Raw genomic sequence first — 15,633 nt, forward strand, 5'->3', positions numbered from 1 at the left:
TATTGCAAAAGTTAATGTTTGAAGGTTTCGTTTAAAAACATTAATTTTGAACTTGAATTTTGGAACGTTGGGTGGCAACGTTCATTTTCTTTCAACGTTCAATTTCTTCTATTAATAACTACAACGTTCATTTTCCTTTATTACTTGGTGTCTTACATGTTTTATAAATAGAACACCTTTTTCCTTTCCAAAACACATCAAAACCATTTTCTCTCATTTTCTCATTCTCTCTTTTTTCTTTCTAAAAATATTATGGGTTATTTTATACTCTTTCTAGAGATCCTTGCTAGTTCTTAAATCCTCAGAAATTATGAGAAGTTCCTGTTGTATCCTGGGAGGCTTGCGCAAAACACTACAAATAAGTACTTAAGGACAATTAATCTACACCTCTCAGGAAATACTGTTTTGTTAGTTTTTCTGCAATAATCTTGAGGACTTATGGCTAACATCAACAACGTGCCTTCGGAAAGCCAAACCATTGTTTCCGGAACCCAGACAGACTTCGCAAAATCACTTTCAGGCGTGTAAAAAATATAGGTTTTCTCTAGACAGAACTTCTAGCGCTGGCAAGAACGCGTGTCCACCCTTTTAGACATGTATGGAGTTGTTTCTCCTCTTTCATCTCTGAAGCCTGACCCCAATGTTCCCTCAAACTCAAAACTAGTTAAAGGGTGAACTTATGCGAACAAGGTATACCGACACACTCTACTTAGTGCTTTCTAATGATTTGTTTGATGTGTATTGTTCCTACAAGGAAGCAAAAGACATTTGGGACTTGTTGATTCTCAAATATACTATTGAAGATGTCGTTAGACAAAGATTCGTCATAGAAAACTACTACCGTTGGAAGATGATTGAAGACAAGGACATAAAAACTCAAATCAATGAGTACTACAAGCTGCTCAAAGATATCAAAGCAGTTTATATTGTTGTACTGGATTTCAAAACTTCTGTTTGAGAAATTGTTTTCATCCTGGACAGATTACAAACAACAGTTGAAACACAGACACAAACATATGTCTCTACCAGAACTCATTACACACATAATAATCGAAGATACCAAAAGGAAGGAGTCTATTACTACAAGGGCCGAAGCTTTATCTGCAAAAGTAAATATGGTAGAAGTAAGACCTTCTCCCGAAAGGTACGAACACAATCCTTATCACAAAAGGAAAAATAATTTTCTTAAATTTCCTCCCAATGAATCTAAACCCACCTTTAAGAAGAAAGGAAATTGTTTCGTATGTAGAAAGCTAGGTCGTCACGCACCATAGTGCAGGCGTAGAGTAAGAAACGACAATCCTCCTAGGGCAAATATAGTCGAAGGAGATGACATTATTGTTGCGATCGTTTCTCAAGAAAATCTGATGACCAATGTGAGCAAATGAGTGGTAGACTCTAATGTTGCCAGACATATTTGTGCAAATAAAAGTGTCTTTACCTCTTACACTAGTGTAGGGGATGGGAAAGAACACGTCTACCTTGGAGATTCCAGGACCACTCCTGTTTTTGAAAAAGGAAAAGTTATTCTTAAGCTCACATCTAGAAAGACTTTGGCCTTGGGTGATATGCTATATGTGCCATCAATCAGAGTTCATTTAATCTTTGTAGCACTATTAGGAAAGGTGGGGTTAAAGTGTCATTTGAGTCTGACAAGATCATTATGACAAAAAAATAATGTTTTCATGGGGAAGGGATATTGTGATCAAGGACTCTTCATTCTAAATGTTTCTGGAAATATTAATGAATCAAGTACTTCTACTTATATTTTTGACTCGTATGATATATGGCATGCTAGATTAGGACATGTAAATTCCTCCTATGTTTTGAAATTACAATGACTATGATTGATTAATATGCATGATAAACAAAGTAGTAAGTGTGATACATGTGTAGAATATAACAAAGAAAACATGTTTTTTCTATAGTGCCAAACTAAACCGATAGGGTTAATTCATACTGATCTCGCTGATTTAAAAACAAATCATGTCTAGAGGAGGTAAAAATTATTTTGTGACCTTTATAGATGATTTTTCTAGATACACCAAAGTTTACTTAACCAAACATAAAGATGAAACCTTGGATGTGTTTTTAACCTATAAAGCAGAAGTAGAAAACCAATTGAATAAGAAGATTAAGAGGATTAGATCACATAGAGATGGTGTGTACTGTTTAATGAATTTTGTGTTAAAGAAGGTATTATTCATGAAGTGACCCCACCATATTCACCTGAGTCTAATGGACTAGTTGAGAGAAAAAATAGAACCCTTAAGAAAATGATGAATGTGAGGCTTGTTAGTTCTGGTGTACCTGATAACCTTTGGGAGAAGTCTTGCTTAGTGCATGTTTTTTACAAAATAGAATACCCTATAAGACACCTGGAAAAACTCCTTATGAACTTTGAAAATGTTAACAACCTACCTTAAATATCTAAGAGTGTGGGGGTGTCTAGCTAAGGTATTGCTACCTGATCGTAAGAAAAGGGAAATAGGCTCCAAAATCTCTGATTGAATGTTCTAAAGCTATGTTGAACATAGTGTTGCCTATAGGTATCTAGGTTTTAAAAGTAACATACTTGAGAAAAATTCTATAATGGAGACGAAAAATGTTGGGTTTTTTGAACATGTGTTTCCCTTAAGAGTTAATGAGATGTCTCAACCTGATGATGATAATAATAATGGTAATACCATGAATGAGGATTTGAGAAGAAGTAAAAGACAGATAAAGGAAACTTCCTTTAAAGATGACATTTATACTTATCTTGTTGATAATGATCCAATAAGCTTTGTAGAATCTATCAATGCTCCTAATGCGAAAAAGTGGGATAAGGCCATTAGAACTAAAATTGAATCAATTCAGAAAAACAATACTTGGACTTTAGTAGATTTGCCTAAAGGAACAAAACTCATGTTGTAAGTGGATCTTTAATAGAAAGTGTCATCTTGATGGATCCATAGAGAAGTATAATGCAAGATTAGTAGCAAAAGGTTTTACTCAAAAACCCAACATAGATTACTTTGATACTTTTTCTCTTGTGACTAAGATTTCCTCTATTCAAGTGTTGTTAGCTCCAGCAGCTATCCATATACTAGTGATACATCATATAGATGTTAAAACAACCTTTTTGAATGGTGATTTAGAGGAGGAAGTTTATATGACTCAACTTGAAGGGTGTGTTGTACCTGGTCAAGAGAATAAAGTATGCAAACTCTTAAAATCCGTGTATGGGTTGAAACAAACATCAAAACAATGGCATGAAAAACTTGATAATGCATTGTCTTGTGATGGTTTTTCACCTAATGATGATGATAAATGTGTATACTCTAAATCTGAAAATGATGATTGTGTCACTATATGCTTATATGTGGATGACATGTTAATCTTTGGTACATGCAATGAGATTGTCGCTAGAACTAAATTGTTTCTAGGATCAAATTTTGAAATGAAATACATGGGTGAAGCCAATGTGATTTTAGGTATTAGAGTCAAAAGGAAGGGAGATAGAATATTACTACCCTAAGAACAATACATTGAGAAACTTCTTAAGAAGTTTGGGTTTTATGCTGTGAGTACCCCTTATGATGCTAATTATAAATTAATGAAAAATAAAGGAGAATCTATATCTTAGCCTTAGTATGTGTAGATAATTGGGAGTTTACTACACTTGATGAGCTTTTTTAGACCAGATATTGCTTATGCAATAGGTAGATTGAATATGTACACTCAATGTCCAAATTAGGAACATGAGGATACACTTGCTAGGCTTATGAGATACTTAAGAGGTTCAATGCTATTGAATATAGTGGATTTCTTGCTATACTAGAAGGGTACAATGATGCTAACTAGATCTCTGATTTAGATGAGATAAAATCCATTAGAGGTTATGTATTCACACTTGGGGGTGGTGCGATTACATGGAGATCAGTCATGCAAACAATTATTGCAAGATCAAAAATGAAATTTGAATTTGTTGTTCTTGAGATGACTGGTAATGAGGCTGAGTGGTTGAAAAACTTCTTAGCGAAAATTCCACTAGGAATGAAACCAACCTCATCGGTATCAATACACTATGATTGCCAATCGACAATAGCTATAGCTAAAAATAATAATTACAATGGAAAGAATAGACAAATACAATTGACACACAATTTGGTGAAGCAGCTGCTAAAGAGTGAAACTTTTTCCATTGATTATGTGAAGTTAAAACATAATCTAGCAGATCCTCTAACAAAACCCCTTGGAAGACAAATGATATTAGAAACATCGAGGGGAATGAGACTTAAGCCGCTTGCAAACAAACAAGTGATGGTAACCCAACCTTTGTGATTGGAGATCCCATGAATAAGATTCATATGGGTAAAAACATGTCATTTGTTAGTTCTAATAGCACTAAATTGATTTTAATCAATTATGTCCCTTCGTATGGTGTGTGTGAAAGTGCTAGAGATTGCATTATTGAGAGGTTAAACTTTGTCAATAAAATTCTATGGTGAAAGAATTTTAGCTTAAACAAATATTTTAATTATTTTCATATCCCCTATAGGTGGTGTATGATTTGCAGCATACACTTGATGAAATCACCTATATGAGTGTCGAGTGGGACTGCTCGCATGAGATCTTGGCATGATCTTTAGAGCACTCATGAATACCAGGCACGCGCATGGCCTAGTAAGCTCAACACAATGATAACAACAAGGAGTAAGGGTGTATAGTTTTTGGTTCATACAACTTTTATACCAACTACACTGTATGTTACGTTTCTCAATCTAAGACTGGTTCATATAGTTTGCTATACCACATCCTATGAGACCCAAGATAAAAGTTTCTTATCATTCTTTTAATGTTTGAACTATTTGGGTCAAAAACTTTTTCATTCAACTTTCTTTTGCAATAAGTGGGGAATTGTTGTAAAACATCGATTGCAAAAAAAAATCGTTGGATTGCAATGTTGATATTTATTAATTGGCAACAAGAAAAAAGTTTATTTGTGCAACGTTCAATTCCAGTGTTAAAATTTTTTATTGTTTTTATTTTATTTTATTGATTTTATTCTCTAGTTCTATAAACAGAGAATTCTTCTTTCATTCCAAGACACACCAAAATCAATTTTATCTTATTCTTCTTTCTTCTTAGTTTCATCCTCTTTTCCTCTTCTAAAAATATTTTATATTATTTTATACTTTCTTAAAAGATTCTTGTTAGTTTTGAGATTCCTAGAAATTCTAAAAAAATTTTGATAGACTTACACTTACGAATAAGTTCTTAACAAGAGTGAAACTACACGCCTCACCTTTTCTACAACAATTCTCCTCTCATATTTGCGGCCAACAAATTAACATGAGAGCGACCTAACATGATAGGCCTTTTATTATCCAAAGCCATATATACGTAATTAAACTCAACACCAACCTTCTTTCGGGGACCAAACTTGTAGGTAAATAAATGTCATTTCACTGTTAAAAGTACTGATATTAGTGTCATTAGTGGAATGATAGCATCTGTCTTTTCTATAACAACATCTATGTGTTTGACATTTATGTAAGTAAATAAATAAAAACTTTTCATAATAACGGTTATAATAAGTTATTAAATAAAAGTGTAAAAGAAATTGTGAACATCAAAACGGTTGTAATTATAATTTTGATTAGGATGTATTTGTCCTGTAAATACTTTTACATAGCCGTCACATATTATTAGATGACTATGAACTCTTTACTAATTATTTTTAAAATCACATTTAAAACTATTTTAATTATTTGACAATGTAAAGCTCGCTGAGAAAACTCAATGCAAAAAACTATGATGAGAACATATCAAAATTAAACAGTGCACGAAAAATAAAATTTTACAAATATAAATGACGCTAGTTTTTTTTTTAAATAATACTTTTATTTAATTATTTTTCTCTAATAATGATTATAAATTAATGTGGATAACTCATTATAAATTAAAATAAGGTTTATCCAAATTGAAATGGAAAACTTAATATTGTTATTGGATTAATTTTATATAATTATTAATTAATATCATGAAAATAAAATAAGCGTGTAGTTCCTTGGTATATCAATTATTCTACATCGTAAAGAAATAAATAATAATATTATAAAAGACTTTTACTTATTTTATCTTTTTATTTCCGAAGGATGTATTCTTATTTTTAAATCAAAATTTGTTCAATATTTTTTGTTTATTAAGACAATTGTCGAAGAATACAATTACACCTGACATACAATTAAAACATCTGGATTCACATTTTAGAAGGCAGAAACAAAATGCAGTGCAATACTCTCCATAGAACTCAATCAAGCTCCAGAAGATACAAAGTAATCAAAATGCACAGCTCGAAGTAATTTATTTTTGAAATATATCATAGTTGAAAGTTATTTCTAAGAACAACTCATCCACAAAACGGCATTTTATTTATCATAAAATAGACAATAACAGCATCAAAGCCTCCTATCGTTCTTATACAATCAAACATATACAAATTCTCACAGATTCAATAATCCAAAAAGGGATTAATTATACATAATCTTTATTTTCTTCTTTTGATAACCAGAAAGAGAACAAAGTCCCTCCACAGGAACTATGTCATCCTTTATTTTACAGTAGGCATCTGATGGACTCTCCTTTCAGCATGTAATCAAAAGCTTTGTTAATTTCTGAGAATGGAACGGTGTGAGTGATGAATTTCTCCAGTTCCAATTCCTGGAGATAAAGACCATATTATCAGATAAGACATCAATTTGAATGATCCTTATATACCTCAGAAATCAATATATATACACGCGTGTGTGTATATGTAAACTTACCCCATTCATGTATTTCTCCACAACTGAAGGAAGATCAGTGCGAGGTTTGTAGTTACCATAAAAGGTAACCTTAAGAGTCCTCTCGTTCAAAAAATTCACTGGATGAGTTTTGAATGCATCATCTTTGTTTTGCACTCCAACAAGTACAGCAACACCCCAACCCTGAAGAAATAATTAAGGATCAGCCTTAGAAGCTTCACATAAATTTCTTAGCACTAAATAGAGCATGCAAGGCATGATTTATGTACATCGTGAACACATTCGAATGCTCTCACCATGGCCTGGATGCTGCCAGTACATTCAACAGCACGATCCACTCCCCCATTTGTCATTTCAGCAATTACCTGGAAGCCAACATTCACATCTCAATCAACATCAAAAAAATAAAAAACAATTTTGAAAAAGAAAAAAAAAAACATCTTTAAGAGACAAGAATGCACATACTATTTTTTGAAAGGACAGGAAGTAGTGCTACCGTAGGCTGAACTTTTCAGCTTCACTATAATTTCCACCGGGTGTGCTAGCCCAACAAGCACCAGGAGTCGGGGCTTCATATGGTCGTGATGGAGGGCTTCTAGGTTGAAAAGATCAAAAAGGGAAAAGAAAATAAACACAGTTCCTAATATGAAGTTGCGTATAGTATCTGAAGTTTGCTAAATCTCCTAACCTGATACTGTGGACTTCCCCAAGAGCCTGGATTTCCATCTTCCCAGTTGTACCTAATTTTATATTTCACCATCAGAATTCATACATCATATATATACTAACTAAATAGTGCCGGAGACTCTATGGAGACAACAATGTTTCTAACTAACAAATTCCTTATAACCCTCTAGTTCTAGTTGTTTCTATTTGGAACATTAATGTCCACGTGGAAATTCATTAACTAAGACATCGTTTTTACGGTATACAAATTGGAAGAAAGAAATCTTTTTAATAAAGCAAAAATTATGTGAAACAAAAATCAGAAAACAGTATATAAAACTCAACAAGGAACCATGTTAATTGACAAACCTTGGAGGACTCATTGGAGTATATGGATTCCATGCTCGGTCACCCATAGGTGTCCTCATTCCATCATGAATAGGTGTTGCTATAAATAGCAGTACATTTATCAATAACCGAACATAACCATCGGTCAAAAAAGAAGTTAGAGTGTTAATCCTACCAGATGATTAAATGAAAACTTATTACAATAAAATCAAACAAACCTCCAGGATCTCTCATTGGAGTCATATATGGATGTAGGGGAGTCCGACAAGGATGCATTGGGGTTTCACTTCCCATTCCATAGAGAGATGTATCACTGGAAGAACACAAAAGAGTTAGAGGATTGAACATCTTCCATTGCATACTTGGAATCTTAAATTACATTTACATAAAACTCACCGATATGGAGTTATAGCCACATGGTCAGATATATGGTTGCGGTCAACTGCAAATCACCAAGTAAGCAACCATGAAAATACCAAAATACATACACTACAGGTTTTTCTTCACAAAGACGTACCTGTTGCAACCTTCATTTGAGATTCAAGCTCAACACGAACTGAAGTGCCTTTATCATCTATAACACGACCACGATAACCTTTATATGGACCCTGACGCACTTTAACAGTTGTACCTACCAAACCGTCATGCCCCCTCCCACCCCTATGTCTCCCTCCAGCTATATCACATCCAAATAAATTAACATCAATCAAGTTACTTAAGGAGATGTACAACAAATTCATAGACTGGTTCCACATAAAACATGAAGAATAAAAAGAGACATACAATCCATTGGCCCTCCACGAGGAAACCTCCTTGGGGATGGTGGAATACGACTTGGGCTTCTAAGAGTGGGAAATCTTGAGTAGGCATCACCCTAGTGGAAGGAATGAAATTTTATGCAAAATATTATCACAGTGCTAAAACCAATAGCAAAACATTCACAAAAAATAAAATAGGAAAATTGGTTACATTTCTGTCACCACTGGAGCGTGAACCCCCCACTACCACACATGATTGGGCCTTAGTACATATAAAGCCTGCTTGTTCAAGATGATGGCGATCAAAGATGAACAATATTCCCCTATATATGTGTTCCACAGGACCTTGTTTCCCCTAGCCAGAAAAAACAAACAAATAAATAAATATAAAAATATTATCTTTCAAAGGTAAATCTAGCCAAAAGACAGAATCTCACTTTACTGGAACCATCAACAATCCGGACAACATCCTTTGATGAAACTGTATTCTTATACCTATCTTGCCCACTTATTTTCTTATCTATCTTACATTTGATCTCTCTTAATTTAACCAGCACAACTTCGTGTCTGTCAGGAATCCCCTTTAGAACCTAAAATAGCAATAGACATTAATATAATAACAAACTCAAAATTTTAATAAAAAAAATTTTAAATCCTTGAGTCCCTCACCTGAAATGCTTCACTTTCTACACGTATTATTACACCAAAGCTCATATTACTGCACATATTAAATAGAAAATAGAAATGAGAAAACATTGAACTATATCTCAAGGGTTAAGTGAATATGCAATAATCTCAAGCAAAGCTTACTCAAGCAATACAAGATCACCGAGTTCATAGTCTCCAATTCTAGTAACTCCAGTAGTTACTTCTGAACTTACTACAACATCATCTGCAAATACGCGAATCTAAAGAGAGGATATTTTAATATCATTTATGCAGTAAATATGATTAGAAAATAGAAATTAACAAATCTTTAAACCACAAAACTCACATGCTCTTTTGTGGTATCAGATATTAAAATCAAGACATGCTGCTCGACCTTCACAACCATGCCAGTAGCCCCTTCTTGAGCACCAGAAACAACCTTAACGTGGTTTCCAGGCTCAAAATATTTACGAAGTTCCTTTTCATTTATAGCAATAGTTTTCTGAAAAATGACGATGACCATTTAATCATTAATCATTAAAATGCAAAAATGGCACCATACAAGGATATTCATACTTACGGGAAGTTCCTTTATTTCTGGTCTTATATGGACGTTATCTTCATCCACCTTCTCCACCTTTCCCTTAAGGTTCTTTAAATCACCCTTTACAACAATGATGGCGTCACCTTTCATAAAGTGTCCTTTCTTCCGGTTCGCAAACAAAGTTGAAAGACTAGACACATCACCATCTCCACTCTCTTTACGAAATTTGTCCAACTCATCAAGAATAGGTTTGATGTTCTGAGTACGGATGGATTTTATTGAGACAGCTTTGTATAAGAAACCATCTTTGAACATCATGCCCCCAATTGCATCAAAACTTTCACCATATGGGTCACGTCTATGCTCCACACGGATATGCAGTTCCCTAAATAAAAAGAACAAATTTAATCAGATCAAAAACAAATTTCCAATCCACAGAAGACTTTCAGCCACAGAATAGAGAGAACCAGTAATACCTTGCTTCATCAACATTCATAAATCGAGGAGGAGGAACAAAAGCCTTCTTTTTCACAACCTCCCTACCTTCCTGCATGACACGAGTTATATGTATAAAAAAAATAGACGCAGGCTATTCCTTCCAAAGAATTTAAACACTGGACAAATAGAATACATTAATTTAACAAAAAACTACGACATCGCTTACCAATTTATTTGCAAGAGCCTGTAGGTCTATCCTTGGAATTAATTTGACAGTAACCCTCTGCCTCACATTATCAACATCCACTACCTACAGAAGACATTTGATGTTAATACAGAAAACAAAATGAAGGGTATCATGAATTTTCTAAAATGTGATACATACTTTGGCAAGGTCCCCTTTATATGTCCCGATCTTCATTCTAACCCAAGTATCTCTAGCAAGATCAATTGCTTTGCTTTCAACTGACAGAACATCAGTCATTTCTCTGATTGGGACAAGAGTTATTTTTTGGCCAAATATATTGAGTAGACCTTTGCAAGCCTGGAAGCATATACATAATAATTACAAAACACAATTTAATCTATACAGACATGGCTATTTATGAACCAGACGTTTTGCATGACATTACCTCTCTGACATGGGCTTCTTTATCTGCTTCCACGTATATAAAGTTTTTGAGATGATCAAGAGCAAAAGCTGATCTTATTTGCAATTCAGATCCTCTATCTATGTACTTTTGCATGAGGCAAACGGCTGTTTCCCTTTCGCGTCCAATCTAATGCGAAAACAAAGAATACATGACATGCTCCAATAATGTTGCAAGAGAAAGGGACATTTGCACAAAAAAAAGTTATGGACATACTGCACATTTCACCATCCAAAGCTTCGGATCTCTCACAGACGGCAAAAGAGCTTGTTGTTCTACATCTGTTGTTTCTTCATCATAATCCTTTAGGCGCCTTCCATAACGTTCCTGGATGCTTCTGGCCACAGCTTCAAGATCTTCATGATCTTCTTGGTGATGTGGCAGCATTCGCCTATTCCGCATCCTTCTCCCATCATCTTCTTCTGGTAGATCGGCTCCACCATCAACAATGAAGTCTGAATATTTCAACAGCTGTTAACTTGTCTACATAACTAATAGATATATTTTACACAAAGATAGAATATAAAGTGCAAATTTACTGTTCTGTTATGTTTAGGATATAAAATACTACATGCACACAGAAAACCATCACTGCAGTACATAATTTCATCTTCTTTCAGTAAATGTTTTCAGTTCAAATTTGATGTTCTATCACAAGGAAAACCATGAATAACAAAATTGATTCTCAGTTTCTTCAAGTGAAAAAATAGTCTTAATCTTCTAATTCCTCCGGGGAAAAACCCACTACAAGAATACATTATTTCATACTCATAACAATTAAAAAATCACCTCAACAAAAGTAACCTTCCATTCACCGTACATTCAATTAAACACAATTTATTGTAATAGCTCCTTCCATATCCAGTTTTCCCTGGTCCTCAGTCAAATATGATTTAAAACATTGTTTTGAATAGCAGACAATCCATACTATCCATCGAAGGGATTGAATAACATATGCCTAATCAAGTTTAAAATCAACAAACAATCATATAAAGAAACCATAAATCCAAAGTTCCAACCCTAATTTTGTACATCCCGAGTTCATATCCAATCATCCAAATTACAAACAAAAGTTTGCAGGGGAAAAAGAAAAAAAACACACACCGTCTTCGCCCTCTTCCTCATCGCTATCCACCACGGCCTCCTCGTCAAAAAATTTAGAAGCGGAAACCTTCTTGTACTGCCGCCTGTGACCGCCTCGGGCATCAAAATCCTCGTCATCCTCCTCCTCATCATCCACCTCCTCATCATCCTCGTCTACCTCCTCATCAATGAAACCAGATCTTCTGCGCTTCCTGCTGCCTCCACCGCTTCCCCGGCCGTCATCCTCCTCGTCGAAGTCCGCGACCTGCTCGTCTTCCATGTAATAGTCATCCTCGTCGTCGCGGTCCATTTGTCGGTGACTCAGGTCCATTTGCCCGTGACTCATTTTTGAGTGTGAATTAATTTTTTTGGTACTGAATTTTGAGGTAAGATTCACAAGCAAAATTTGTGTAAAATAGTGTACGGACAACTATATTTAAAAGTAAAATTTGTATAAATTAGTTAGGATTTATTATCAAATCTATATAACAGATAAAAAGTTCTTTAACTAACATATAAATTAAAGATTATCAAATTCCATAATATAAAATAATTATTATTAATGTTATATTAAATATAAAAATATTTATAAAAAGAAAAAAAATAAAAATAATTATTAAAATTATATTTTAAAATATAAAATTATTAAAATTATATTTTAGAAAGCAATGTCTCAGATATTAATGTTATAATTTAAAAAATGTAAAAGAATTGTAATTTAATAAAATAAAATAATTTTTTTAAAATATAATTTTATTTATGACTTAATTTTAAAAAATATATTTTATTCTTTATTTATTACTATTAATATTATTATTATTTTATTAAACAAAGAAAAAAAATTGTCAATAAATTATTTAAAAAGTGCATGATAATATATGATAATATAGTAAAAAGGTTTAAATTCTTTCAAATCTTTTTTAATATATAGATATAAAAGTAGATAATAATCTTGCAAATCTTTCCGTGCTTTTCACTTCATACAAACATAAAATCACTCTTAAATTCCTTTTCCTCAATCAACATGCATAGTGTAATAAGCTCAAACAAACATAGCCTAAATTTTGCACTCTTATTTTCTCAGCCCTCTGTTCTTCTAGACTTCCTATATTATCTGCTTTTCTGCATATTTGTCTTCATATATTTTGGGACAAAAACATTGTAATTAAAAGAAAGGACAAGAAATAATAATTAATTTTCATTTTTTTCAGGTGTCATATAATTTTTTTAATATATTAGTATATTAAAATATCTAATGTGTTAATATTACTATATATTTTTATTATCTAAAGTCATATACAAAGAAAGAATTCTTCGTAACATATACAGTATCTCAAATGCTAAATATACAGTTAATAACATGTACACATTTTATTATGAATTTATTGATATAAACTACTTTATTAATTATTTAATCTTTCAAACTCTACAACTAGTTTTTGAATTTAATACAATCTCTAATAAAAAAACTTATCTATGATATCATTCTTAAAGATATTTAATTTATAATTACTTTTTAATTCAATTAATTATCCCTAATATTTTTTGAAATAAAATTTTTAAAATGTTTATTTTATATTTTTTTAATATATATAAATTTTATAATATGTTTTTTAATAATTACTAAAATTTTATTTTTTTTACTTTTTATTATTTTAAGAGAAATATCTTTTCACTAATTAATATATATATAACCGTTGAGAAATTGACAAAGATAAAAAATTTATTTATCCTATTTGTTAATTACAAATGAAATAATAGAATAGAAATGAAATAATAGAAAAGGGAATATCAATAACTCATTTTTAATATTTCATTTTGTTAGGAAAGAAGAATCGTGAAAAAAAAAGTTAAAAAATCATGGATTTTATTATATTCTTTTTCTTTCTAACTTTTTCCATGATTTTGGATACAAAGTGTTGCTTAAAAAAATAAATGTTAATCTAAAAGATTATATAATAATAATTGTATATATTTTCTTAAAATATATAATTATGGTTAGGTTTAAAATAGTACAATGAAAATAAAATTAAGTGTGAAATCCTTAATATTAGGAAAAGATAATCTTTATGATAATATAATAAGGATATAGGTTATAATAAATCAAATTCAGTTATTATATATTAAATTTATTTTATTTCATGTTATACCAGTGAATTTACTAAAATTTATAAATGCCCTATTAATTTAACTTAATATTTATTTTTATTCTTATACTTACAAAATATTTTTTACTATTTTAAGCCTTAGAGTCCTTATAAGTAAACTTTTTTCGATTTCTATAAGAATATTTGACATCTACAGTGAAACCTAGGTGAGAATTTATCTTATATTCACATTTTATATTATAAAGATAGTTCATACTTTTAATAATCATCTCACTCGTGTTATCATGAATATTTGTAATCAAAATTTTAATATTCTATTGAATATTTGTAAACAATCATTTTAAATTATTTTTTCTTTTTTTGCTTTTACATCACTGATCTTAATAAGGGTTGCAAGTTCAATTTCTGATCCTAAGAAAAATAGATTTGTATTTGCATTCATTATTGGAGCTTTAGGATAAAAGGTTATCATACCAATATGCCAAACTTTTATTCATGTGAAAAGTCAAAGGATGCCACATGTGTCCAAAAATTTTGCTATTGGTGCAATATAATAAACTATTATTTATGAAAATCCTTCACACTACAATTCAACACTTTATTAAACTATGTTGACTTACACACAATCTAAAGATGCTCTCTCAATAAGACATGCGTATTTGTCACTATCAATGGATTCTGTGCTAATGCCTAAGTACATGACACCAACTATATGTAGGAAGGCCACAACAAAGCCTTCGACCTCCTCCTTAATGTCGAGAGTTATGCCAAGAACAATTACGAGGAATGAACTCTGAAAATAAGAGCGATTGTTGTGATGTCAATTATTTGAGGATAGGGCAAGTTTTAATGAAGAAAAACTCATGGACTCTTAAAGCAAAGTTGTGATGATGATGTGAGAGAAGTTGTTTGTAAAGGTTCGTGTCAAAACTATTTGTTTGAGAGAGTGCTTAATATTAGGTTAGGAATACGGCTCGTGTTTAACACCTCAAATATTTTTAGGATATTACAAGTAGTAAAACAAAATTTGAATGATATCTGATATCAATAATCAAAACTTTATTTTGATTCAAGAAAAGTACGGTTCAAATTTACAAATCTTAAACAACATAGTCTTCACAACTTAGCATAAAATTCAGATTTAAACTTACAGTCTTAAACAAAATAGTTTTTCGATATAAATTTATTTTTAGCAAAAAGCCCCTAAAAGTTTTCTGAGCATACCTCTCATCTTTATTGATTTCCAATTGCATTTATAACATCATTTGCTCACGTACAACAAAGTTATACGATCATAACACAAACAAATAAGAGTAAGTTAATCATAACATACAATCATTGAACACACTCATCATATATAATTCAATCATATATCATTACAATTTATACACACATTTATCTTGATACCACTAATTCACTTTATTATATCTTTTATTTTCCGTAATATACCACCCTCTGACTTCTCTCAAAGTCATTCTTCTTATTTTCATAAACCTTACGAATATATTATGCTTACCGAGATATTAAAATCAAGACATGCTTCTCGACCTTCCCAAGACTCAAAATATTTACAAAGCTCTTTTTTATTTATAGGAATAG

General features: G+C 31.8%; 2 pseudogenes across 2 annotated transcripts; both read right to left on the reverse strand.

The window, feature by feature from the left end:
* Positions 1 to 6,400: 6,400 nt before the first annotated feature.
* Positions 6,401 to 7,383, reverse strand: LOC148203952 (alcohol dehydrogenase 1-like; annotated as a pseudogene). The gene is made up of 4 exons (XR_015784310.1): positions 7,257 to 7,383; positions 7,061 to 7,156; positions 6,813 to 6,974; positions 6,401 to 6,708 (listed from the first exon to the last, which is right to left on the reverse strand). The product of XR_015784310.1 is annotated as an alcohol dehydrogenase 1-like (transcript).
* Positions 7,384 to 7,479: 96 nt separating this feature from the next.
* Positions 7,480 to 12,312, reverse strand: LOC148203953 (putative transcription elongation factor SPT5 homolog 1; annotated as a pseudogene). The gene is made up of 18 exons (XR_015784309.1): positions 11,948 to 12,312; positions 11,060 to 11,298; positions 10,826 to 10,972; positions 10,579 to 10,737; positions 10,420 to 10,503; positions 10,232 to 10,302; positions 9,792 to 10,140; positions 9,558 to 9,713; positions 9,374 to 9,471; positions 9,233 to 9,281; positions 9,001 to 9,153; positions 8,775 to 8,918; positions 8,589 to 8,679; positions 8,323 to 8,481; positions 8,202 to 8,247; positions 8,024 to 8,118; positions 7,827 to 7,905; positions 7,480 to 7,531 (listed from the first exon to the last, which is right to left on the reverse strand). The product of XR_015784309.1 is annotated as a putative transcription elongation factor SPT5 homolog 1 (transcript).
* Positions 12,313 to 15,633: the final 3,321 nt, after the last annotated feature.

This window comes from Vigna umbellata, chromosome 2, assembly GCF_029865625.1.
Source record: "Vigna umbellata cultivar VRB3 chromosome 2, Vumbellata_1.0, whole genome shotgun sequence".
NCBI lineage: Eukaryota > Viridiplantae > Streptophyta > Magnoliopsida > Fabales > Fabaceae > Vigna > Vigna umbellata.